The sequence below is a fragment of the Gallus gallus genome, chromosome 11, assembly GCF_016699485.2.
Source record: "Gallus gallus isolate bGalGal1 chromosome 11, bGalGal1.mat.broiler.GRCg7b, whole genome shotgun sequence".
NCBI lineage: Eukaryota > Metazoa > Chordata > Aves > Galliformes > Phasianidae > Gallus > Gallus gallus.
In genome coordinates this window covers 9,020,509-9,045,954 of record NC_052542.1, presented here as the reverse complement: position 1 = coordinate 9,045,954, position 25,446 = coordinate 9,020,509, and the positions used below count along the sequence as shown (strand labels likewise).

The 25,446-nt window shown below is 36.8% G+C and overlaps 1 long non-coding RNA gene across 3 annotated transcripts in view; it reads left to right on the top strand.

The window, feature by feature from the left end:
• The window catches only part of LOC112533279, a 182,280-nt gene that overhangs the window by 99,459 nt on the left and 57,375 nt on the right, over nucleotides 1-25,446 (top strand). For all 3 annotated transcript variants that reach the window (XR_005863058.1, XR_005863057.1, XR_005863056.1), the window contains one exon: nucleotides 8,102-8,207. This is a non-coding gene — a long non-coding RNA (uncharacterized LOC112533279). The remainder of the gene's footprint in view (nucleotides 1-8,101; nucleotides 8,208-25,446) is intronic.

The following is a 25,446-nucleotide window of genomic DNA, read 5'->3' as shown; positions in this document are numbered from 1 at the left end:
GCTCTCTAAAGAGTGCTGTGTGTTGTCCAGGAAAACCAGAGTGCACCTTATGGAATAACATCAAAGGGAAGCACTTGACAAAGACAGGCAATTTAGATGCTCAGTTCTGGAAATGTATTGACTGAAGATGAAAGCTCTTTAGGAAAGAGACTTTGTCTTCTATTTATATAGAATATTGCATAATTTAGTAAATGTTGGGGACACTATTAATCTCATCCAACTTTAGATGTCTACAGTGTCGCTGTCAATCTTAAGAGAAGATCAATTGCACTCTAAAAGTGCCTGTTTCTCTCCACTGACTATAAAAGGAGCCTGCACAAGTACCTCAGGTGCAGACAGCTTCATCTATATTTGGGCAGATGAATGCTGCTCTAAAATGCTGTCTAACATGGCAAAATAATTGTAATTGGCATTTTAAAAAAATCCTTGGGAATATATCTCATTCTTCAATCAGCTAAGAAAAATAATGGCAACTGCTGTTTTTAGTATTACATTCCAAAGTGAAGTGTCAGGGGTTGTTAGCATAACCACAACAACATCAATCCATTTGTAGGTTCCTGAAATGTTAATTCAGAATAGAAGTCTGAAGCCACATGCTTTCTCAGAGCAAAAGAGTAAAGCTGAACACCTGGGTAGTCAATGCTATAACAGCAGTTTAATAGGAAATTCTATCTCCAGTTGAAAAGACAAAACAATACAATTAAATTCCGTATGGGTATGATGACTGAAATATCCAATACTGCATGGGTATGATGACTGAAATATCCAATACTGCTGCTGCTGGATCTTCTGGTTCAGCTGATATTCTTTTTGGACATCTCAAAATCTGTTTACTGGTATTTTTTTTTACAGTGGAAATGTTGTTTTGAAATACATCAGAACATCATGTTCTTCTAAAGCTGTGCCAGTGTCTTATTAGTGGCAAGGCACTATGCTTGAAATGTTAGCCATGAAGAGTCTATACACGCAGTGCCATCTGTTCAGACATTGACTAAGAGCATTTTAGCCAGTATATAAGAACTGATATTACTCTTACTGTGGGCATAGAATTCATGGATGCAGCTGACCTGATAGTATGTAGCCTGTTCAAGATAAATATTTGACAATCTAGTTTATGCTGCTTTAACTGCTGTATGGTAAAGCAATATAAGAACATCCAGAAGAGCTGTGTATGGTAGACATACAGGTGTGTGCTCAACTGAATGATTATAATCTATAAAGTTATACTGAGTGATACGTCAGGCAGCTGGTTCTCTCTTGCTTTCCTCCTAAATGTTAGGAGGAAAGATGCAAAATATGTAAGAGCCAGGGAAAAAATACTGAGCTCTGAGGCAAAGAAGGTTTTATATCATTTGGCATGGAATATACTGATGCTGAAATAACCAAGTCTAGATTCAGAGTCCCATAGATACGAAATATTAAGTTCACTAAAAGCTGGATGGTGATGGGACTTCAGTGAGATTGAAGGACTGAACGCTTTAATCTTTAACATTAAATTTAAAATATGTTTATTTGAGAAAAATTAACAATTTATCTATTTGAGTAATGGGCATCTGTATTATGTACTATACCTTGCATGTATTTCAGACTTGTTTATTAAATTATTTCTCCTGTGAATGCCTTTCTAATGGAATAATTATTCTCTATTCCTGCAGAACATCTTTTAAGAGGGCACAAATAGGATGTTAAAATAGACTGACTATTTGATTTCTCTCAAGATCCTGGGCAGGTAGAACAGCTCTAAAAGGAAATCTGTTTGTTCCAAAAAATTAAAATCAACGTGTTTAGGTTTTGAGAAATTCTAATACTACATGTCTCGAACAGTAAAGACTCACTTTGCTTGTGTTGGAAAGCACATCAGAAATGTACAAGCTGTCCTTTCCAGCTCCTGCTGGAATCTCTTCATTCTAAGATGCATTTGTCATGCTATCTAAGTGGGATGATCTCTTGACAGCAGATTCATGTAAGGATAAATAATCATCCTGGTTAGATTTTTGCTTTCTTTCCTTCTTTCTCTCTCTCTCTCTCTCCCTCTCTCTCTCTCTCTCTCTCTCTCTCTTTAGTTTTAGAAATGCTATCTGATAAGGGAAAATCTTGAAATTGAAGGATAAAGATGTTCTAGAGGATTTTAGATCAAATCTGCCTTGTAGATATGTGATTGTGTCAAGTATCATTCATAGTTTCTGCTTTAAGTCGCTTTCAGATTCCTTAATGCCAAAGGTGCTGTCAGTCATTCCTGCCTGCAGTATAAGGGACAGTCTCTCACTCATGAATGACCTTCTTAGAGATTACATGATTCTTTCTGACTTTAAAGTGAAACATAACTTTTTACAACCTGTGAAATAAATGCTAGTTAGCAGACCTTCCCTCTAGATGTTTGTGTTCATGAATAACTGCTTGTTTCATCAAGAAAATTATTTTTCACTAATTTATATTTCTGCCTAGTGTAGATACAAAACAACTAAGGTAGGGCAAGATGGATTATATCCATTCTTTGCCTTTTTTGCAAAAGCATGTAAAAGCAGTTACATTGGAGCAACCCAGGAATTAGCTGAGGGTATAGCCATAAAACAACAAGATGAGGAAAAGAACCAGCTTGAGTGTTAGGTTGTGCTGCGTGGCTGGATGCACAGTTACTTATGTAAAATGAACACGACTGGGAGTCGTAGAAAAACTGAGTCAAATGTCATATTACAGAATATCCTCAGAGCAGAAACACCGCTTTATTTGAAAGCAACCAGTCAAAGAAATGCTGTATTTTCAAGAGACATCATGGAGTGCAAAGGTTGTGAACAAAGCAGTAACAGCTACAATGAGCCACCAGAAGTACTAGGGAAAACTGTCTTCTATAGCATATGCACAGTTCAGGCCTTTTCTTCACACCTCAGAATGCAATAAGAATATCCATCAAACTCAAGCTGTTGCTCTACCAGTGGAGATGTATTTCAAATGAGAGAGCATTACCTGTGAAGATCATCTATTAACTGCTGAGATCTATGGATAACTCTGATGTAAACTTCTTGTTTTCTCTTGGACTGTTCACCAACCAGGTAGAGCCTCAAGCAGGGCGCCCTCGTGTTGTAATACTGATTACTGACGAGCCCGTCTTTTGAAAATGTCAGTGAATTTGGATAACTGTCTTCCACACTTAAAATGCCTTACTAATTGACGTTGTTAAAAACTGAGCTGTCCAGAAAAGCCAGATGATATCAGAATTTGCATTATGGATGTACAAAATATTTTTTTTCTCTTATTTTTCTCTTTCACATCTGAACCATAGTGAATGGCTCCTACCTCTCTATGTGAATGCCAGAAAGCTTTGCTCAGCAAGCGATCCATCTGCAATGCATATTCCATACTGTTCATTTTACTTATAGTAAGTCTGAACACAGTATGTCTATGCATGAGACAGACAGCATGTCATAGTTAAGTCTGGGTTTGTTGCCCTCCTGCGGAGTTGTCTTTCTTTTTTTATTGACTGTGTTACTAAATATTGAGAGACAGTGCTTGAGAATTTCTTAACTTGATTTCAGATTCTACTTGACCAACGTTTATCTGCATGTGGATAAAATGTAGTTTTAGTAAGAAAATAAAGATATTTGTTAAACAATGTCTTAAATATATTCCAATGTAAACATAATTCTTTATAATAGAGATCACGAAACATCTCTTAATTCTTTTTTCTTTTTATATTTTGCAAACTCTACACACATTGTCACTAGAAATTGCAATTGCTGTATTTTGAGCAGCAAAAATGCATCTCCTATATTTTCATGTTTTTGTACGATTAATTATGCTCTTTTTCTTATGTAAGAATGCCTCTCTGTGCTTGCTGAGGTTTTATGAATCATTTTTAGACACTGGTGAGACTGTTTATTGCATAGGACAAAAGTTGAGAATGTTGAAAGTTTGATGGTTTTTTATCCAGGTTGTGCTAAATAATTGATCAAATAGTTAATTTTTAAGGAAAAAAAAATGTTATATTGAATTCTAAAATGGTTACATTGAGCTTTTATGGCAATTAGTCAATTTTTTCCCTGTCAAACTTTGGATACGTGTAGATCATTGAGATTATATTCTCTGACTCTCATTTATTTATATCAATAGTAAATTCACTTGAATAATCTCTAGTTTACAAAAGTAAGCTAGAAATGATAGTCAGAATGATTAGAATTCTAGCATGCAAACAAAAGAGCTCTACCTCATTATTATTTGCATCTGAAGTAGAGCTCTCAAATCATAATATACTTTAAAGAATTCAGATTTAAACAGAACATCAAGATGTTTTCATGGAAAAGTGAAGTCTGGCTTCCCAGGACAGCATCCTTTATGTTCTCCAATAACCACACCATGACTGAGAAGGAGATAGCGGTGTTGTGACCAGACAGGAGTAGTACATTGTGCTGCCTGCCTGGATGTCTTCTGCTAAATGCAAGGTAGCATTATATCTGCCTTTGCATACAGTAGAGATTCTATATTGGTCTTTTCCCATACTGCTAATTTTCATGAAACTTGCAGGGATATAATTACCTCTAATTATGCTGTGTCAGATAGGGTAATGAATCCAAAAGTGATTTGGGAGAAAGGGAAGGATTTGGATAGTTTAAGGCACAATGCCTTGGGAAGTCAAGCTGAAAACAGAAAATTTCCTTCTGTGGACCTGGAAGGGATCTTTGCTAACTCTTCTTAATATAGGCTTTAAGTTAGGATGTAATATAATCTACTTGTCATCTTCAGAGTTAGTAGTTTCTTGCTTTTCATTTTATCTCTTTCTCTTACAACACTGCCAAATTTCCACGCATGTTTATCTTTCTTTTCTAAGTGGCCTCTATTTTCCATGTGCTATGATCCTGTTTTTGCTTTCAGCAGAATTCCTTTGTCTTATGTTCTCACCCCTAGGTGGTATTCCCGATCCTCCAACTCTATAATCATAAAACACCTCTGTTGTTTTAACCATCCATAAAATACTAATTTTCTCTCTCTCAGCCTTTTTAGCCATCTGACCTTTGTTTTTCAAACAACTTTCTCCCCATCTTTCCTGCCATTCTTTCTCCCTCTGAACAGTTTCCCACGAGCATTACCCTAAAGGCACTGCCCTGATCATTCAGGCCGGACGATTCCAGTGCTGATAAATGTGCTCTCACTGCAAGAAGCAGTCATACAACATAAATTTATATTCTACCTTGGCCATCCTGACCCAAACTTCCTCGTTTTGTTGTGCTACAACAGCAACTTTAGGTCCAAGAAGGGTAACCATTGAAGCACCGAATAAAGCAAGCTATTTCTGTCAGATGTCAGGACTTGACCAGAGGAAGATTTACCCAGGCTTTCTATTCTTCCCTCATCCTGTGACTTCTCTAATTCTGCAATTCATCTCATTGGTTCCCCCCTCTTCGCTTCCAGTGGGTAAGAGGACATGTCTGAAAAGTGTTCTCTCTTCTGTGGAAAGATATTAACTTGTACCAAGGTGCACTCATGTCCCTCTTGCCAGGAACAGGGAATGCCTGGGTTGCCTTGCACATCAGATTTTGAGGAAAAAGGGAAATTGGAGCTATGGGCTTTGAGATACTAGTTGTAAAGCACAAAAAATTGTCAAATATAAACAATTGGCCTTGCAGTGAGAGTGTTCTGATGATCACGTAGTCCTGCATTTAATGACATCCCAAGGACTGCCTGCCCCATTGTAAGAATAGAAAAAAATATGGCAACAAACAGCAAGAAATATTTGCATACAACCCAGCAGATATATATAATAGAAGCCAACTTACTTGAGTCAAAGTGTACAGGTGACTGCTATCTTCAGACAGTCAGTCCCCCTTTCTTTTTCAGAGTTCAGAGCAGACTGGACACAGACTTGTCATAGAGACAACCTCTCTTACTGAGAGGTTATGTGAAACGCTTCAGAGTCAGTTCAGATTTAATACATCCATTGACCCTCTTAAGACCTTCATTTAATGCAGAAAACTTTGAGACAAGAAATGTTAATACAAACTATTGTAGTCATGTTCTGTTTCAAAGCACCAGAAAATATTCCTAATTCCAAAGAACCAGAAAATATACCTATATAATCAAGTTTTATATATAAACTAAAGGTAAATAGTAGGGGTCCATTGTTCCTATCTGCCCCTCATGTGGATGAGGACTTCTACTTCTGGGTTCTTCATCCAAATGGTCCTTCAAAAGAATGCAGTGGTGATATCTGCAAAGGAACATGGACTGTGTCTTTTCCTACGACAGGCAGATTCAAGGGAAAACGCAAACTTTGGGCCCTCAGTTGATATTTGCAGCACCTTTTCCAGGCTTAGTGTCCAGCAGGAACTCTACCTAGCCAGGGATATCTGCTGTTCACACAGTCATCTGCCTTGACTCTGTAGTGCTGGGAATGCTGACATGAACAAGCAGGTCAGTAGGTAAAGATGCATGATCATTGTGTTTAGATTTTTGTTTAGCAGATTGCATCAGGTGTGCTCAAGCAGGAGAGGTCAGCCACAAAATGAAACAGGGACCTCTTAGCAACCTCACGGAGAGCTTGCTGTGTTCTCAACTTCCAGGTCTTTGTTCTCTTCGTGTTCCTGTGGTGATACCTGAGCAAGGTCAGGTGCTCTTCTTAGGGAAAAGATGTGTCCCTGGCAAACTGCCTGTCCATGTATGGCTGAAATGATACCCATTTCTTGGGGTATAGGGATGTCTCATCAGAAAGTGTTGTGTGAACCAGACCCTGCTGTCTTCCAAGCACTGGATAACCTTGGAATTGGAGTTCCCCTGGCAGCCTTTCAGATAGCGTGTAAGAGTTCCTGAACTGTCACAGGGCTCCCTAATGATGCTTCCAGCATTTCTGATGCTTCAGAGGTCTGTAGATAAACAGTATGAACTATAGAAGCATGCTGTCCTTTATTATGTCAGGACAATATAGATACAGCATGTTTTACAGCTTGCAGTGAGAACAGGCAGGAAGCGACTGATGAAGCTGAGGAAAAGCTGAGAGCAAACCACTTTAACTGATGGTGAGGAACCATTTGTCTTCTCCTAGCAGTGTGAGCAGGAAAAATAGGATCTCCAGTTTCAAGATTAGTGACAAATTTGTGTGAGTTGGCAATTCTTTGAGAATGAAATTTATTAAACTTGAAATAAAGCATTCATCCCTGAATGAACATCTCCTTTTGTAAGCTTGCAGGATTTTGCTCATGGGCTTTTTACCGCTATTCTCTTGTTTGAATGAATGTACCCTTAAGGCCAAAATCCATATTGCTGAGTTATTATGAAATACAGACTTTGTCTCCGTGTGCTCCTACACTTAACATTGCTCAACAAATGATACCTGTGTGGTAATTTTCAAATGAATGACTGGAAAAAGACAGAGAGGAGAAAGTTATAGCTGGTGGGCCGTTTGTCATCACCTGAAGCGACAGCGGGGAAAATACTGTTTTGTATATTCTAACACTGATGTCTGTGCCACCAGGTATTTTTTGTTCGTGCCATTATCAGCATTGGTATGGATAGCAACAGCAGCTTACTTGCAGTGTTAGGGATTGTATGTACTTGAACACATTGTCGACAGATTTTAAGTGTGTATTTAAAATCTGTTGGGGAGAAATGCGATTAGGAAAAAGCAAATTTTCTCACATGGTGAATTTTTTAATCCTAAAGTTCAAGTTCAAGCTTTCTCAGCATATTGGTACGAGGAATTACCCATTAATTAAATAACATGAGTCATATTATGCCATTGATTTTTTATATATTTCTTGCTGTTTGATTTTAATTAATGGGGGTTCTGTACATAGAGGATTCAAGAAGAGGTCCAATGTTTAGAACCAGAACGATAAAGTAAAACATGAATATGATAGTGTGGTTTACTAATTGCAGTAACGATTGCCATCAGAACCTCCTACACTGTCTGTGTGCAGTGAGATTGCCGTATGTCACAGGAAGTCTTCTCTGAGAGAAGACAATCCACCCCAGAGTTGATTCAGTTTCTAAAGTGAAGCACAGTATGCTTTTAATATCTTTAGTGAGCATTAAGCACCTTGAAGGTAAGGTGAAGTACGGTGTGTTTACTCAAAAATTCAACCTGTATTTTAATCAATAAGCTTTGCATTTTCAGGGAGAAGTGCAGCTACCAACACTTGAAATGTTTAAAGGAAGGCTGTGATTCAGCACACTTCTGCTCATGGACTTGATGCACGTTTTGCTGATTGCTGACTACGGAGGTAGGTAGGCTGTGTTTAAACTAAGATCTGCAGCCCTTGATCAAAAGCAGGGCTGTATGTATAACTTTCAGTGTAACATAAGACAGTGCCCTTTCCAAAGATCGTACTGTCTAAAACAGTGTTAGTGTTGAGAATTTGTCTGTGCGGAGGCTTCTGCATAACACAGAGCTGTGTAGTGTGTTTCTTTTCGTAACATGGTGAAACTTAACAGCTCAGAGAACAGTGCTCTTGCAGCACTGAGGAGTCAGGAAACTAAAACTAGATTGGCAGGGAGAAGAGCAGACGTAACTAACAAAGTGTTTAAAATGATACACTTGAAGTTCAGAGCTGCCACTTATTGTTGGGTCGTTTTTTTTTTCCCCATTATATTTCTGCCCTGTTCTGCCCTGTTTTTTGTTTGGGTATACGGAACAGTTAACCTTAACAGAAAACAAGAACGTCTTTCATGGGGTCTAGGGGTCATGGAGGCCAAATCCAGGGATGCCATCTTCCACGAGGCTGTGATATTCCTGTACTGACTCCATAGCTAGCTCACGGCGCATACAAGGCACACTTCCAGTCAGGCAGTGAGTGGGGGCAGTCATTTCACTTATTCCACCTTCTGTCTATAAGTGTCAGGTTTGCTAGGCTATAACTGGCACAGTGCCTGCTTTTTTCTAGTTTTAACCGTATTTTAGGATTGAGTCCTAGCTGAATAATTATCCTTCCCAGAATGAAATAGATAAATTGGCCTTAAACAGATAATGTTAAAATTTGCCACAGTACCAAGTTCTTAATGAACTGAGGAACATCAGAAGTGCAGTATCCTTCTAAATGTTGGTTTCCATGTTTGTAATTTTCTATGATTTTCAAAGGAAATTGAACATTCTGCTGAAAGTCAGGAGCTTTCATTTGAAAAGCTTGTTTCATTCCTTCTGCATATCACAAACGTATATGATACAAGCTGCACATACAGTCACTTCCAGCCACTGTCAGAGCATACTATCCCTCTCTTTCTATGGAGTCTTTCAGTATATTTGGGAAGAGCTTCACCACAAACGTATCCCACTTTATCAGGGAAACATACATGTATGGTTTCCTCTGGTATAGCATCATACAATATAGTCACCGTGTAAGGCAGAAACAACAATTAAAATTGATGTTACTGATTTAAATATAAATCATTATATTATGGTTTACTTTGAAAGTGTAATATGACTGACAACTGGCCATTATTTTAAATAACTTCTGAAGCTAACAGCAGTAGACAGTGTATATGCATGTGTGTGCAAGGGTCTTTTGTAATGCTTGGAGGTTGCTTAACTGACACCCCAAATCAGGGAGCATTATTTTTCAAACTAATTTTTATTGTCGTCCAGTTTATTCTTTTCTTCATGCTGTGTCCTCCTCATATCAATTTTAGACTAAAATACTGCAAAAACAAAAAAGGTAATGGCACTTTCCACGGTATTTCAAAAGGTTTTTAAGTGGAAAAAGGTATTTAGTATTTTTAATAAGCATCTTCAATACTATTGAGTTGGTTTCTTTGTTCATATCACAAGATTAATTATGCTGTCAAGCACTTTCAAGGCCTGCTTAACAAAGATTCAGTGATATAATGGTTTGCTTCGCATTGCCTTTTTTCTGCATAGCAATCACAATCAGCATTAGACAATTTAAAACCCTTTCACAAGCCGGAAGTTCTGAAGAGCCTTTTAATCAACAAAAGTAATTTTGCAAACAACTAGATACAGCGTTTTTCATATTAACTAACTTGTGTTAAACTCTACTATATGTGTGGATCTCTGGGTCTGGTGATAAATTGTTCAGATTTGTAGGAGACTGAAAGTGGGGAACACAGCTAGCACAACATGCATTTGCACCCCATGAAAATTGTAATTTCATATCTTTATCTAGCTTTGTATAAACATAGTCCTGGTACTTTGCTTCACATTCACATGCTTTAATTTTCTCTTATAATACTGTTCCTCTATAGTCACTTAAAATATTTTCAGAAAAAAAAAAAAATCTGGGAAATGTAATTCTTTGTGCTTTGAGGCAGACCACTATTTTTGTTGGACGTGTTAGAAATAACAGCATAGATTGAGATTCTGAAATTCAAGTTAAAGTGGGAAAATCTCTTTAGAAATTTGCTTCGTAAAAATAATCTGGCTGAAGAATGCTTTATACAGTAATTTTATTGCCATATAGCATGATAAGCAATCCCACGTGATTTAGAAGCACTTATTTGATGGAGAGATTGCAAAAGCAAAAACACACTACGTTATGGTTTTTTTGTGTGTTTTTTTTCAAGCACATTTATAAATGAAACTAACCTGTTAATGACACCTTTAAAACACTCTTTTTTTTTTTTTTTTTTTTTTCTAAACTGCTAGAAGCATTAATTTGTACCGTTGCTGCATGTGGTAATTAGCAACTTCAGCAGTGATTTTCTCTGCCCTAAACCTTTTGTGTTTGACACTATTCCAACCCGGGAGAGGAGTGACCCTGGGATACAGTGCTACAGGACAAGTGGAGCAAATCCTGTCACAAGAAATAACAGGGTCAGAAGACATTGCTAATGAAGTCATAGCAACTGGTTTAAAGAGCCAATCAGAGAAGGCAACAATCTGTAAATGAGGATATAATTAGCAGAAAAAATAACATGCTTTGGTTGGATTCTAGGGGAGCCAGTAATGAAGGCAATGACTAGATATTGAGAGAAATTCCAAAAGATTAGAGCAAACATTGTGCAACAAAGAATACCTAATTAGCAAAAAAAGTGAATATGCCTTAATTAGAAGGAAAATACGTGATTGAAAGACATGGAGAAGACTTTTAATATGAATACAATAATGCATGTTAGCCCAGATCAGTGATAAGAAAATACCTTTACAATTTTGATAAATGGTAGTGAAGAAAGTGGTCTGCAAATTCACATCTTTGGCATGACGTTAATATTATAAAAACAATTTTGAGACAGTAATTTAATGGAGTTATGCCCAATTTACACATTTGCTGTCCCCTAACACAGCACTGCAGTCAAAGCAACTCTGCATCTTTTAGTTGGCCTTAACATTCTTACGATGTGAAGAAGTAGCTATTAAAAGATTTTCAGGTAGGTGTCCTGTGACACAGGGGGCAATGCTCAGTTCAGGTATCTCTCTAATAGGATAAAAGCCCTGGTGTTTTTTTATACAGAGAAAGAGTCTATGAGGTTGGGGCCCTGCATGTGTGTATGTAACTCCTACACTGGTGCAACTTGCATTTAAATGTTGCTATCTTTTGAAAGTAAGGAGCTATCAAAAATTCACTGATGCAAAGAAAAAGCTTCAGTAGGACTTCTGGGTGAGACTCTGAGTGAGCAAAAAACACGGAAATTTTATTAGTAAAAATTAAACATGTTATTATCCTGAGCATAATAGACCCAAATAGAAGAATCCCATAATGGATTGTGCCAGTACAGTATATGTACAGTATTTATGACTAGCAGTGATGAGAGGTATAATGTTCTACTGCTTATCATTTTATTACAATAGAAAAATCAGAACTCTAACTTGCTAATAATTTTTCACTTTTATAGACATCTAAATGATATTATATTTCCTCCCTTTTTCTCTTTTTACAAAATGGTTCTAGGATATTGATTGTCATTTATTTTTACTCATGATATTTAATTGTCATAATTAGCAATCTATGTCTCATTCCCTATCTTAAAAATATCCTGTCAATTTTATAGCATATTTATAGATTAATTTAAATGTATAATTTAATTTATTACTGCATACCTTTGGTTTGTCTGTAACATTAAAATACTTATGGTACAAAATATTTTAATTAAAACTATTTATCAAATGAGGTCCAGGTAGCATCCTTATCCTTGTTTGCAGTAGGGGGTTCTGGCAGTGAAAGCAAGCAAAATAATGGGTCAATTAAAAAAAAATCTAAGTATAGCTTCTTCAAAGATCTGATTGCTTAATTCAAGGTAAAAAAAAATAAAAATAAAATGTTTTTCAGTGGATTTCAGAAATTAAATTACGATATTTTCCCCTTGCAGACATAAAATCTCCCAGTGTCAGAGCCAGAGCACAAGTAAACTAGGCCAGAAATGGGCTTGAATTTTCATGTGTGACATATCTCAATTTGACACTCAGTGTGTACAGGAAATTAGGATACTGTTTTCAGAGGGTTCTTCATGTGAAATGAGCTGTACCATTAATTTTTTTTCTAGAGCTGGGAAATTCACCTTCTGTTTATAAGAATCAACATATTTACCCTTTTAGGTCAAACTTTTTCATATATTTAAAAAGAGAAAAAACTTTTGATGATATTTTTATTGACCCAGGAGTTATTAGTTTACATGCTAGGGAAAACTACAGCATAGCAGCATGATCAAAATACTACCTCTAGCATAACTGCATCAAGGTTTTGCTGCAGTTCTCAGCTGACAGTAAGTCTACCATTCTTTTTACCATGTATGCTATTAATTCACTCCCTAGAACTGTCAGGTACCCAGAGAGTAAGAGAAATATACTCAAAATATCAATATGTTTCTCTTCTTTCTTTAGGTAGTGCATCTCCACTGATGCTATTTTAAATTAAACAACGCAATACTGTTGAAAGTTCTGACTGGCTCTGATAACAAAATGGATTTAAAAAATCAGCAAGTTGGAAAAAAAAAAAAAAAAGCAGAAATAGAATCAGCTGACAACTTAATTGTTCGGCTTGTATGCAAATATTCTGACAATAATTTGCCAATGCTTTTGAATATAAGTTTAGGAACACATAATTATAACATTAATTGTTTCTTGTGCTTTAATTCTAGGTTTCTGTCACTAAACAGAAGAACTGTAATTCATGAGGAAATATAAAAAGTATATTAATTTTGTGTTCAATTAGCTCTAAGCATATTCCGTTGCATTGCAGTGCGGTATTACAATAATTATTTATGTTAATCTACAGAATGTGATACAGTAAGGCCAGCATAATGAATTGTCTTTATGCTGCATAGCAATGTCTTTTGAATCACCTTCTGTATTCACAAACAGGAGCACTTACCTGAATGTGCTAGTGGTTAAGCTGCAGGGTAAAGACTTAGTAAGAAAGGAAAGATACAACACTACAAAATCCACCACTCACATAACTGTTTGTTTTTAAAACTATCTCATAATAAAATTGAATAGCTGAGCCTAAGTCTGAAGTGCGAAGAAATGATGCCGAAGGGTTGGGTTGGAATTTGGCCTGAATCTCCTTATTCCAACTTTGAATGCTAAATTAATCACTCAGATTTATGTGGAGGTGAAAGCTACACAACATCTTCATCAAAGGGACACCCCTCAGTAAAATGTGTGGTAACACTGTATTGACGAATGAATATGCAGCTCCTCCCATTTGCTGTATTTTACTATTGAGGACTGTAGCAGCATTGCAATTACATTACCAGATCGGTATTTGCTAAAGATGCTTTGGTCCCTTCTGCTGCTCTGAAAACATGTTCTACAAAAAGGCGGGGAGTGAGAGAAGGGAAGGCCAAGGCAAGGCAGGTTGTGCTCCATCCCTGAGCCTTGTGGGGAAATAAGCCATGCACGGATAATAACAGTGCAAACAAGTTGATGCTGCTATTTTTAAACAAGCTGTTATTATTGACTAACAGAGGTTGCTGGAGGTGGGATGTTGTTAATGACAAAATCTCTGGAACAGTAAAATTGCTACTAATCCATGAGCTAGAGAGCCTGATAATGAGAAACACCTAAGTGCGGAATTAAACAGTCCTCTAAAATCATTTCCGCTACATGTTACTTAATAAGGAGACATAGGTTCCCAAGCAGATCTCTTTCTTTCTCAGAAATCTTTATTCACAGAGATCTGTTTTACTCCTCCATTCACAAATTAGAGGGATGAGGAAGTCCTGAGGGGGTTATTAGTGCAGCTTTCTAAAAGAAAGGTACCCAATTACTTTGAAACAGGCAAAAAAGCAGTCTGGGACAAGCTATTTTAGGGACCATGCAATCTAAAAAATAATTATGCCACGATCCTTAAGCAAGTGTGTGAATATGTAAAGCCTTGGAGCATTGTGTGAAACTTTTTTTTGGCATTGTATGGGTGAAAAGTCCTCATTGAGCAGTCCAAACAATGTTTAGGTGTTTTTTTTTCTACTTATCTGAACCCACTGACATTTTTTCTAGTGGCTTACTCCACACAGACATGGTGTGAGGAGGCCAGACCTGAGCAAATGCCCTGGGTTGTGGAATCATGTCGAAACTCTGTGGGGAAACTGCACCTGTAGTTCAGTATAGACAGTTGTGAACCTGCTGTCTGCATCTTTCCCCACTTTTACATTAGATGTGAAAGAGTTGTGATGTTCTTCCTTTCTAATATCTCTGCAAATTCAGATTACAGGTGTCTAAGTTTTGGAACTTCTAGTGCTGCAGTTCTTGCTTTCTACATGTATTGAATGCAACTAATAACTACATACAACTTGTTCTGGAAATTCTGCCAGAATGTGCAAAATGTGTTAGTTTTGTTTTATTAAATTTCCTTAAAAAAAACTTAGAATACTTTGATTTCAGTTAGGAATCAGTCAGTTCTGAGAACAATTGCTGAAAATTTGTAATGTTAATTTAGGTTTTCTTTTAAACAATAAGCCTCAAAAATTGGACTTTCTTATAATTTGAAATGAAGTCTATAAATCAGCCTACATCAACTCAACCCTGACTTTCTGAAAAGATTTGTGAACTTTAGCAGCTCTTTCAGCAGGCCTGCTCTGCATTTTGAGTTTGTAATGCAATGCAATCCAAGTGAGATTTATATGACTTCACATTTTGTTGCAAACATTCACAGCTCAAAGCTATTACCTGACTGTCTTCCATATCAGGCCATTTATGTATCTAAGAAAACACTGGCATCTGTTTAATATTTTATTGCTTTAAAAATATCTTTGTTGTTCAGATATAATCTTACTCTAGCATTTTCATGAATAGAGTCTTTAATTTATTCTTTCTCTAGAGCTAAGGATATGTACCTTCATAAGAGTAAGATTAACTCTGAGATGACCCACAGTCTGCATTGCAAGACAATAATGCAATAGGTACCTTTTCATCAGATTAGGCTATGTTTTTCTTTTGTTTTATTTTTTACTTAATTTTTTCTCATGTTTCTGAGTGTTTTCTTTGATTGTGAACAGAAAATATGCAATGTCTTGTAACAATTCATATTGAACTTCCAAAAGAATACATTAAATACATGCATAATTGCTATCAGCATCAGGCCCTAGCAATTTTTGTTATCACTCATACATTAATTCTTAAGAAGTTTGAAATATTTACAGATTGATTCTCCTTATTATTAAAAATGCATTATCAGGTATTTGTGGCTAAACTTAATGTGAAAATTGGGGGAAAGTAACCTTAATTCTTTGGCTGTCAGTGAGAAGGACAGGGTAGGACACTTGCTTTTAGAAGTGTTGTGTGTCTGTGTTTGTGTTACACACAACAGCCTTTGAGACAGATGAGGGGCACCTTAAGGGACTTGATGTCTAATCAGGGTTTCCTTCAGCTGTGACTGGCCCCAGATAAAATTTAGAAGTAGTAGCTGCAAGACCTACTTATTCTACAAAGAAATAAAGGAGCATAGGGCTATATGTTCTCATCTGTACTCCTGCAATGCTTTATGCTCTCCTCAACTGGTAAGCAGGTAGAGAAGAATAAACGTAAGTAGGAGAACATCCATTCTTTTACTTAGTTGAGAAAAAGGCAAGATAAGAGATGTGCATTTCATATCTTCTTTAAAGCGATGAGATCTTACTTAGTAGGGGGACTTAATTCTGTGTGCTGCACCAGTTGAAATAGTTAAAACAGTGGAAAAGACCCGTGCTTTGACCATTCACACATTCCACTTTACAGTTAAAATTTGTCCATGATTCTCGTTATAGTAGTTAAAAGAAAATTCTTGTTACGATAGCTATACTCCACATGTGGTTTTCTTCTGTCATGTGAAGTAGTTCTGAAGCAAGTCCAAACAATCCTGAATGCAGAATTCTGATTTCAAATCCAGCTCTAAACTTTCTTTGCTTAGATATAAAATAATAGAGGTGTCTGCCCAAGTCTCTAAAAGCATGAAAATTTTAATTACATGGTCGATTCATTTAGATTAAACCATTAGAAGTTCCAGAGGCACTCACCATTGTTCTTCATCGCTTTGCTTCTCAATAATCTTAATCAAACTCAAAATCAAAAAAGTCTTCTGCTGAATCTCTGAAGAGGCGCCAAATGAGGGCTAGTTTGGATTATGAGGAGCACATTCTAGAGTCTTGTGGGCTTCAGTGAGGAGGCCTTGGACAACTCCTCCTGTTTTCAGTAATGAGGAAAATAGCATAGTTGCTTCTAACTGCAGCTGTGGCAGCATGGCAGAGAGAAAGAAGTGATCATAGGCTTTTTTCAGCCTTCTTAGTTGTCATCTTGGACATGCGTCATATCTCATGTCAGATAAATGTGGAGTGGGTCAAGCTGGGATCGAGGTGCTTGTGCAGAGATGAGACAGCTCTTAGCAAGCTGTTGAAGTCCTATGAACAGGAGTCTGATTGAACATGATGGCAGTGACAAAGTGTCATCTGGAAGAAGTGGCTCAAATATGCTCTCTCTAGGGTAAAATGCACTTATGGTGTTCTGTGGTGCATAATGTTGAGTCCCTGTGAACTTGCATGTTGTCCATGAGAGCCAGTGGGTTCTTGCCACTTTTGAACTCTGATGTTTTTACAAATTCTCTGTTGTAAGTCCTATAAAGCACAGTGACAGTGAAGATTCCCAGGCTAGATCCCGATGTGTATAACTGGTGACCTAATGAAGTTGACATTATAACAATAAGGCTAATGCTTGCATGAGAAGCAAGACAGATTGGCTATATGGAGACAGAGGTACATGCTAATATAGCTAGGAGATAGCTTTATTCTATACATCTATGTCTGTGTGGGTCTTTAATATCCCATTTATTTTGGTGAAGATGGAATAACGCCCTATCTTTGAAAATATGTATCTCAGAATGTAGCGTGCCTTGGTGTCAAACATGGCTGTACCCTAAGAGCAAAATATTAACCTATAGTAACAGTACTTTACACTTACCTAGCAGCTCTCAAATAATCATCTCTGTGCACTTTAATTAATTAACCTTTACAACAACATATCTTTGAGGGTTAGCTAAGGATCAGAACTGAGTGAACTGAGGAAAAAATCTCTTATTATTCATTTGTACAAAGATTATTTTTTATTTGAGTGCATTTGTGTTCTTTTACAGATTTGCTTTCAGATAACATTTCTTAAAATTGTTTCAACCATAAATACTCAAATATTCATCAAATAAAAACAGGTGTTCATATATTTACTAGTGTACTTTTGAGTGTTAGGTCATTGCTTCTTTCTCTTTCACTTCTTTCTCACTGTTCCTTTTTAAAGTAATGCTGATTCCTAAGTCTGTCTGCCCCACTGTGAACTCTAAAACATTAAGAAAGGCAAAATCACTCAAAACTTGCATTGAACTGGTTGCCAGAATGGTCCAATTAGAGAACAAAACCACACCAGGCGTCTTAACTAGCCACATTGACTTCTCAAAGTTTCACTAACAGCTTCTTAGGAAGATAATCATAAGTAAAACGCAAGTCAAAGACATTTGTGAGTATTTTGAATAATCAATGTATTTCATTTCCCTCTGAGTTTTAACTTGCTTAGAAATTGATAATAAATAAGTAGTATATATATTCAGAATCTAGGAATCTTTTGGTTATCCTTTGAGAAAAAGCAGAGAAACCAGGGACTGTTTAGCCTGGGGAACACTGAGAGATATCTTATCAACACATACGGGGTCCAGGCTCTTTTCAGCAGTGTGCAGTGAGAGGGACAATGGGCAAAAATTGGAACATAGGAAGTTCCATACAAAATGAGGAAGAACTTTGCTTTGAAGGTGAGAGAACACTGGAACAAGCTGCCTAGAGAGGTTGTGGTCTCCTTCTTTGGACTTGTTCAAAAACCCACCTGGACTCCTTCCCGTGCAGCCTTCTGTAGGAAACCTACTTCAGTGATCTCCAGAGGTGCCTTCCAACCCCTATGATTGTGTGATTCTGTGACTGTGTCCTGATGTTCATGTAGCACCGTCTCTCCTTAATGTACGGTAGAATAACACAATGTGAAGGCTTTCTCTAGAAGAGAGTGTCCTTAACTACTTAAGGTAAGTGGATTTTATATAATGCTTTAAATATTTTGCTAGATAGTAGAATTTAGAGTGAATTGAGTATGGAAATATCAGACTAGGTTGGCTGTGTTGGATCTAAAGCACTAATGGTAACTGAAGAAAATTTGGAAGAGGATTTTGATTCCCCGCTTCCTTTTTCCTATGACCTAGAATTGATGCAGTTTCTTTATGTTATTTGTATATTGCAATGGGGTGATGATTAGCTATTGCTATTAAGTTTGTAAAGAAAAAGATTCCCTGTGTTTCTTTCATTTGAAATGTTTTCTTCCTGGGAATTATTTGATGCATCTTGAACCAGATTAGCTTATTCAGGTTTGTGGTTGATCTGATAGCCGTGTTCCAACATTCACAGGTGCCATCTGGCTGTAGTGCCAGTTGGATCGTGTTTAGCCTCTACCGGCTAAGAAGATCTCTGGCCATTTATCTTAGTGAATCAGACAGCATCTAAGTATGGATAGAACTCCAAACTAGACTTTAGCATTGTTTATATGGCACTAAAAGTCTTTTTTTCAGAGGCCGACTCTTCAACTTTTGTCTTTTTGGTTTGTGCTTTGCTGTTTTTTTACTTAACAATTTCACTTTTAGGATTACATTTTCATTTGCTGTATCACATGTTGTTTGTTTGCTTTTACTGAGTTGTCATAAAATGACCTTGTGCTAGGATTTCTCTCTTAAGTATTCTTTGTTGTTCTATTGTTTCGCTTAAAAAAACAATCATTGGTAACATGTAAATGAGTAAAGTTTTATAAAAATAACTTGGAATAAATTTTTAATAAGACGTATTATTATCCTTTGACTCATAGCAAGTCATTCATAAACACCATTAAATCCTGATAATTATAGCTGTAGCTGCAGGGTTACTACCTTTACAGTCCTTGCTCAGACTTCATTTAGAGGTCCAGTGGGGACATGCACACAACTGCTACAAAATGTTACTATTAACAGTTTCCTTTGGAACAGTATTGTGCTAGATTAAACATTCACTCATGAAACAAAATGTTTGTAGGTCATTTAATAACTATACATTCTGTGACTTAAAGTAAATTCCTTAGCTTTGGCTTCCAGATTTTAGGATTAGCACAGTTTTCTCTCTCTCTTTTTTTTTTCTTCTTCTTTTTTTTTTTTCCCTATATATAATATCAGATTCTGTAATGTGGAAAAACTCGGCAATTTTCTCTGAATAATGCAGCAATCACCATTTTCCCTGAAGTAGACTGTACTGTTTTGGTTTATAAAGCTGCTTAATAACTAGCACAGCACCTCCTTTTCTTTCTTTCCTGTTGTTGCTTGCTTTCAGAACCAACTTCTTGGATAGAATGAATGTTGGTGCTTTCTGGTTATTGCTTTCAGCTTTACGTCTTATGAGACAAATGCTAATATATTTTCAGAAAAATTCTGACATAGAGGTAAACAGATGCAACTCCTGTTCTTCTAGAAAGTAATGTAGTCATCAGTTTTGTAGCTGTATAAGTTTTTCCAGGTATCTTCTGATATATACCCCTTTGAGGAACACCTAATGGAAAGGAATTTTTAGGAATATCAAAGATCTCTGTTCTGAACCAAACATCTCACAAGATTTCTTTAAACTCCAGTGTGCAGTAATGCTCGTTTCCTTCTTCCTGTGTACCTTACCTTTTCCTAGACTCTTAATTTTTACTAATTAGACAAGCTAAGTGTGAAGCACAGTGCTGGTTCTGAGGACTCTGATTCCATAGCTCTGACATTCTTTCATTTACCTGCTTTGTGCCCAATACTTGCAGTCCCTGCCAGGGGTCGTATATCTTCCGTCATGGTCAGTTATATCCCAGTCTACCCTTTGTAGCATCATCCAGACTGTGTAATATACCCTTCTAATAGTTGCAGTTGAGTTTGGTGATTAATCAAGGATGACATCAGCAGGATTTAAACCTGCCTTAGTTTGTTCTGGAATGACTAACTGCCCTGCACCATTACTTGACAATTTGGCCCTTTTCAGGTGATTGCTTGAAGTGCTAATGGTGGGAAGGAATACTATATTATTTCACCAAAATGGTGTCAAGTGTAAGCAACTGAACCAACATCAACAGGCAACTGTCATGGTGATGATATACTGTTAGAAACTGCTTTCATTCTCTACAGGTTTGGTTTACACCACCATTCTCCGCACCCTGACCCCAGTCTGTTTTACTTACTTTAATGGACTTTGTCCTTATTTTCTAGTTCTATTTTTTCTCACAGCAGAAATTCTACTTTATACCTTAAAAAGACCTGTGACAGAAAGAAAGAAATGTTTGGCGGTGCTTTAATTGAAGACTAAACCCATATTTTACATTCTGAAAGGTGTTAACACTGTTCTCCAATTTTGCAAATATTCTTCCACAGTTGGAGAATCCCAGATGGACAATATGACTTCTACAAATTAATGGCATTGCAATTAAAGATATTACAGCACACCATAAGAGAAACAGATATGTTTGTTAAACAGAAAAGGTGTTTTGAAATGCTATGGTGAACTGATATACAGAACAGCTTCTTCTGGTACTAATTACCAGTAGTCACTGGAAAAGGTTAAACTGATGTTAAGTCATTGGTATTAGGCACCAGGTAGTTATCTTTATTGGTGCACTTCTTATGGCCATTGAAGAACTTTAATTTAGTTTAAAAAAAAAAAAAAAAAAAAGGAGAATATTGTTACTGAGGGATATTAACCAGGTTAACCAGGGAAATAAGTCCTTCCTTTTATTATCTCTTACTGATGACCCTCACTTTTTCAAGGAGGTGAGACACTGTTAGGATTTCAAGCGTTAGAATGGCAAGGCCTGGAAAGACGTTGTTTGGATAATCCTAATTCTTCCGTTTGGAAACATTCTTCCTTTTCGGCCTAATAAGATTCCTGAAATCATTGTCCGAGTCCTTCTCCTTTATCTTCTCTAAAAATCACCTGTATACCAACATCTAAATATTATTTCATAAAAATCAATGAAAATATTTATTGTGGAATTCTTAGAAAATGTTTGTGAAAAAGTAGAGAAAATGTGGGCTAGAGATGGTAAAGTTCATTGCATGTATTTCTTAAGGTTTTCTTGAGGCCTCAGTTTTGGCATCTGGGGAGCTGGGATGTAACTTTACGTGTCTGAGTAAATCAGTGTGATTCAGAATGCTGAATTCTTCTCAGTGTTTTGGTGTGACTCTCAGAATTTTGAAGTATTAATAAGAAATAATTAATGGGTATTCCCTGCCTACATCCCCTAAGAAAAGCTTCCTTCTCCGGATGCTTCTGCATGTACGTTTGGCTGATTTTTATTATTATTTTTATTATTTTTACTCTTTTAGCTTTTCAGAACTTTTTAAGGAATGCCTCTCTAGATTCATTATCCTGGAAATGGTGGCAGCTGGAGGTTTCTCAGTGAAGTTTCCTATTGTTGTCAATTGACCTTAAGAGCATCTCATTCCATTATTTAAATATACATGATGGTTCACTGTATATTTATAGTCACTGCCAAATCCAGTGTTTTTAATTTTGAAACCACTAATAATGGGCTCCTGAAATCTTCCTGGGAGCAGGAAGTCCGTTTAATAATGAATACAAAGTCTACTATACTTGCTTTAATTCCTCCTGCTCATTATTTATTAACCACCACCACAGTGGTCAGCCTGTAAGAGCCGCAAACAAACATTGTCACTCCAACTCTAAGCCACTTAAGGAAGTATCAGCATCACAAGTGACCTGATGGAAAGCTTAGGGTCTCACCCTAAAAGGCTGACCACCCAACACCAGAAAGACATAGCAAGGCCTATCTGCCATGTTGCCTGTAACTTCCCAGCTCTTTCTGACCAGGCACAACTGGTATTTGCTCTGCTCTGAATTCTGATTAGTGATGGCAGATTTTGAAGATGGTACATCCAGAAACGCTGATGAAGCGCAAATAAATCTACTCATACTGCACAACTACACAGTGACCTCATATTTGTCGTGTATTGTACAATTATTTTTCTAATGACATTGTTTTAAAACCTGTAGGTAATTCAATCTTGGTCAATGTTTCTACGTGATTCTGATTTCATGTTTTTTTCCTAGCTGGTTTTTCTCTCTTCTATTTCAATTTGTTGCTGAAAATGATCTGTTAAGCCTGAATTTTGAAACATATTGGTAAACCGTATTTTTTTTTTGGTACTGTTTTTGACATGCAGAATCTGGTGAAGCTAAAAAAAAATAGTAATTTATAGATTCAGTAAACAGTGCTCACTTGTGACCTTTCTGCACAAAGGCTGTCTGCTACAGAAGCCCTATTAAAGACTTCTCGATGCCTAATACAGTCCCTCTGTGTGCTGGTACTACAGCAGGTCAAGGAACTCCTTTTAGTCAGTATAGAGATTCGCTTCAAAGCGGCATTTCAAAAGGGCTGGAAGAGTTGCCCTGTACTACATACATTTATAATCCCTAATTTCAGGTCATTCTAAGGGAATTAATTCCGTAATGTAAATACAAAATTAAGGTTGTATTTTTAAACCAAGTCATATTCGAAAAACGAAACATATGTATGAAAGCTGAATAGAAAAACAAAATTCTTGAAATACGTTGTTTTTTTCTTAATGAAGGAGAAACTTTATTTAAGAATGGAAATATCAAAGCTTAATTTTAAAGTCCTAAAAGTAGTTAATACTTATGGATTTTTGAATGTAAATTGTAGCAGAAAATACATGTGTTATTAAAAAAAGAAATCCAAGCTCTTAGATTTTTAAAATAGATATTTTCATGAAAAGACCCTTTTAATATTTGTATGAGCATTTAATATATTTACACCAAATTCCTGTAGGTAAAATTCTTATGAAGAGGTCTTGAAATGTTAAAATTATAATTGTTAAGCAGTCTTATTGAAAACTGTAATAGTGCCCACAGAGTTGGAATACTGGCTCATTGTGTGATGTCTGTGAACGTGAAATAAATCTTACTCATAAGCATATGCATACAGCTCTGTAAGGCACGGAGCACTTTGTCTCTGAGACACTTAAATACATGCTTACCTTAAATGCAAAGCAGGTGTGTAAGTGCTGTACTGGATCAGGGCCAGCACCTTACAAGCCTGACCTCTGGGAGCTGGGATCCCCTGCCCTGCCTCCTGGTGTGATGCTTACATCAGAGCTGAATGGAGTAGTTCCTCAGAAACACGCAGCATTCAGGTGCTGTCTGCAGCACAGAACATTTTTGTCATGTTTTCTCGGAGGGAGGAGTTGGAGTGTTTGAATCTTAAAGCAGGCTGTACACAAAGTGTTATGTAGCTCTTTACTGTGGATGATAGGATCCCATGTTTTCCACTGGCCTTGCTTTTAAGTAGCTTGTTTATTCAGGTTAGATCATTCAGCTTAGATCAAATTAACTATTCTCTGAACACTTATAGAAAAATTACACAGAGCATGTACTTTAATCATGATTCAATACAAATTAGGAAATATATATCATATTCCTGATATATATTTGGGTTGCAAGATACTGAATACATAATGGATCCATCCTGCTTAGATACATAAATACCTAAGATAATTTAGGGGTCTATTTTTCCAGTTCATGTCTCCAAAGTGTTTCCAATCTGATGAAATCATGAGCCAATAGTGGACCTGTTAAACCGACATCTGAACACCAGTTCTCAGCAGAACTCACACATACATGTTCAAGCTCTTGTAGTGTTGCATGCCGTTCTCGCAACCATCATCACACAAACTACAAAAAAGGGGGAACAGAAATATTCAGACAGCATTCTGTTTCTGTCTCAATGGCTAGAATTTAACTCACTTTTTCCATATTTTTGGATTTTTGTGTTTGTGTTTTGGACTTACGAGTTTTTTATATGTATTGTTTTATTGGTGTGAGAAGCACACCAACACATTGAATAGGGTTTATTCTACATTAATAAGGTAAAAATGACTCAAGGCAACAGGGAAACCTCATCATACGTTGTCTGATTGTTATTTATTGGTCTTGGGGTCACCAGCAGGCATTACAGCTTTAAGAATCGGCTTCACAAAAATATCTTTTAATTTCTGCCAACTGTACTTCCAGCTGTACACTGTGAAGACTGCAAGGCTTAAGACTATACCAAAGGACCTGACAGTATATTATGCTGGGGAGCGACAATTTAAAAAAAAAAAAAAAAAAAAAAAAGAGTTCCAAGTGTAAGTTTAAAAATGTAACTAAAAGCCTTCATCAAAGTTTAAAGAGCTTCTTGCGCTTTTAGCATTTGCTTATTCTGATTTATTGACAATGACACACCTAGCAACAGTCATTCTTGCTGAAGCAGTGAAGTAATGGACTTCAGGAGAAAAGGGGAAAAATAAGTAGGTGCTGCACACAGGAGAGAGGCCGCTGATTACAGACCACTAATTTGTTATGCACTCTGGCAAATCAGCAGTGATTCATATGACAAATAAGGAGAAAAAATTAACAGCTGTCATGTTGTGATGTGTTAATTTCCTGACAGTCTCTGCACTGAAGCCAATTACTGATTTAAGGGCAGGGAGAGAGAGCCCTGTTCAAGCTTCTAATTAGGCTTCTTCAAGACTAAAAGGATAAAAGCAAAAATAAGAGCAAGAGAATGAAGCAGGTAGCCACAGCTTCATAAAGCATACATGCTTTTAAATCCTCAGTTAAATAGCTTTAAGCTTAAGTGTGTTTAAGATAAGAATTTAGAAACATTTATTCACTTTTATCCATGACCCCGTCTTTTAGTCTTTTGTGTAGTAATTGGGAGATACAGCAAGTCCAAGGGTCTGCGTTGCCCTCCTTCTGCAGCCATCCAGGTTCTTGGATGTAATCTGCTGGTAATACCTTTGTTTAACGATGTCAACACCTATTCGTCAGAGCGCTTTAGACGCAACCAGTAAAGGGACATCAAGTTTACCAGCTCTTGTGCCCCTGAGATGGGTTCTTGCAACCTGGGGGAGGCAGAATTGCTATTTCAGCTTTTGGCTCTGTCTTCTGCCTTTCAGTATACAGTTCTTATTCTCATGAGAGGTCCAAGTGAGGCTGTATGAACAAGAACTTGCC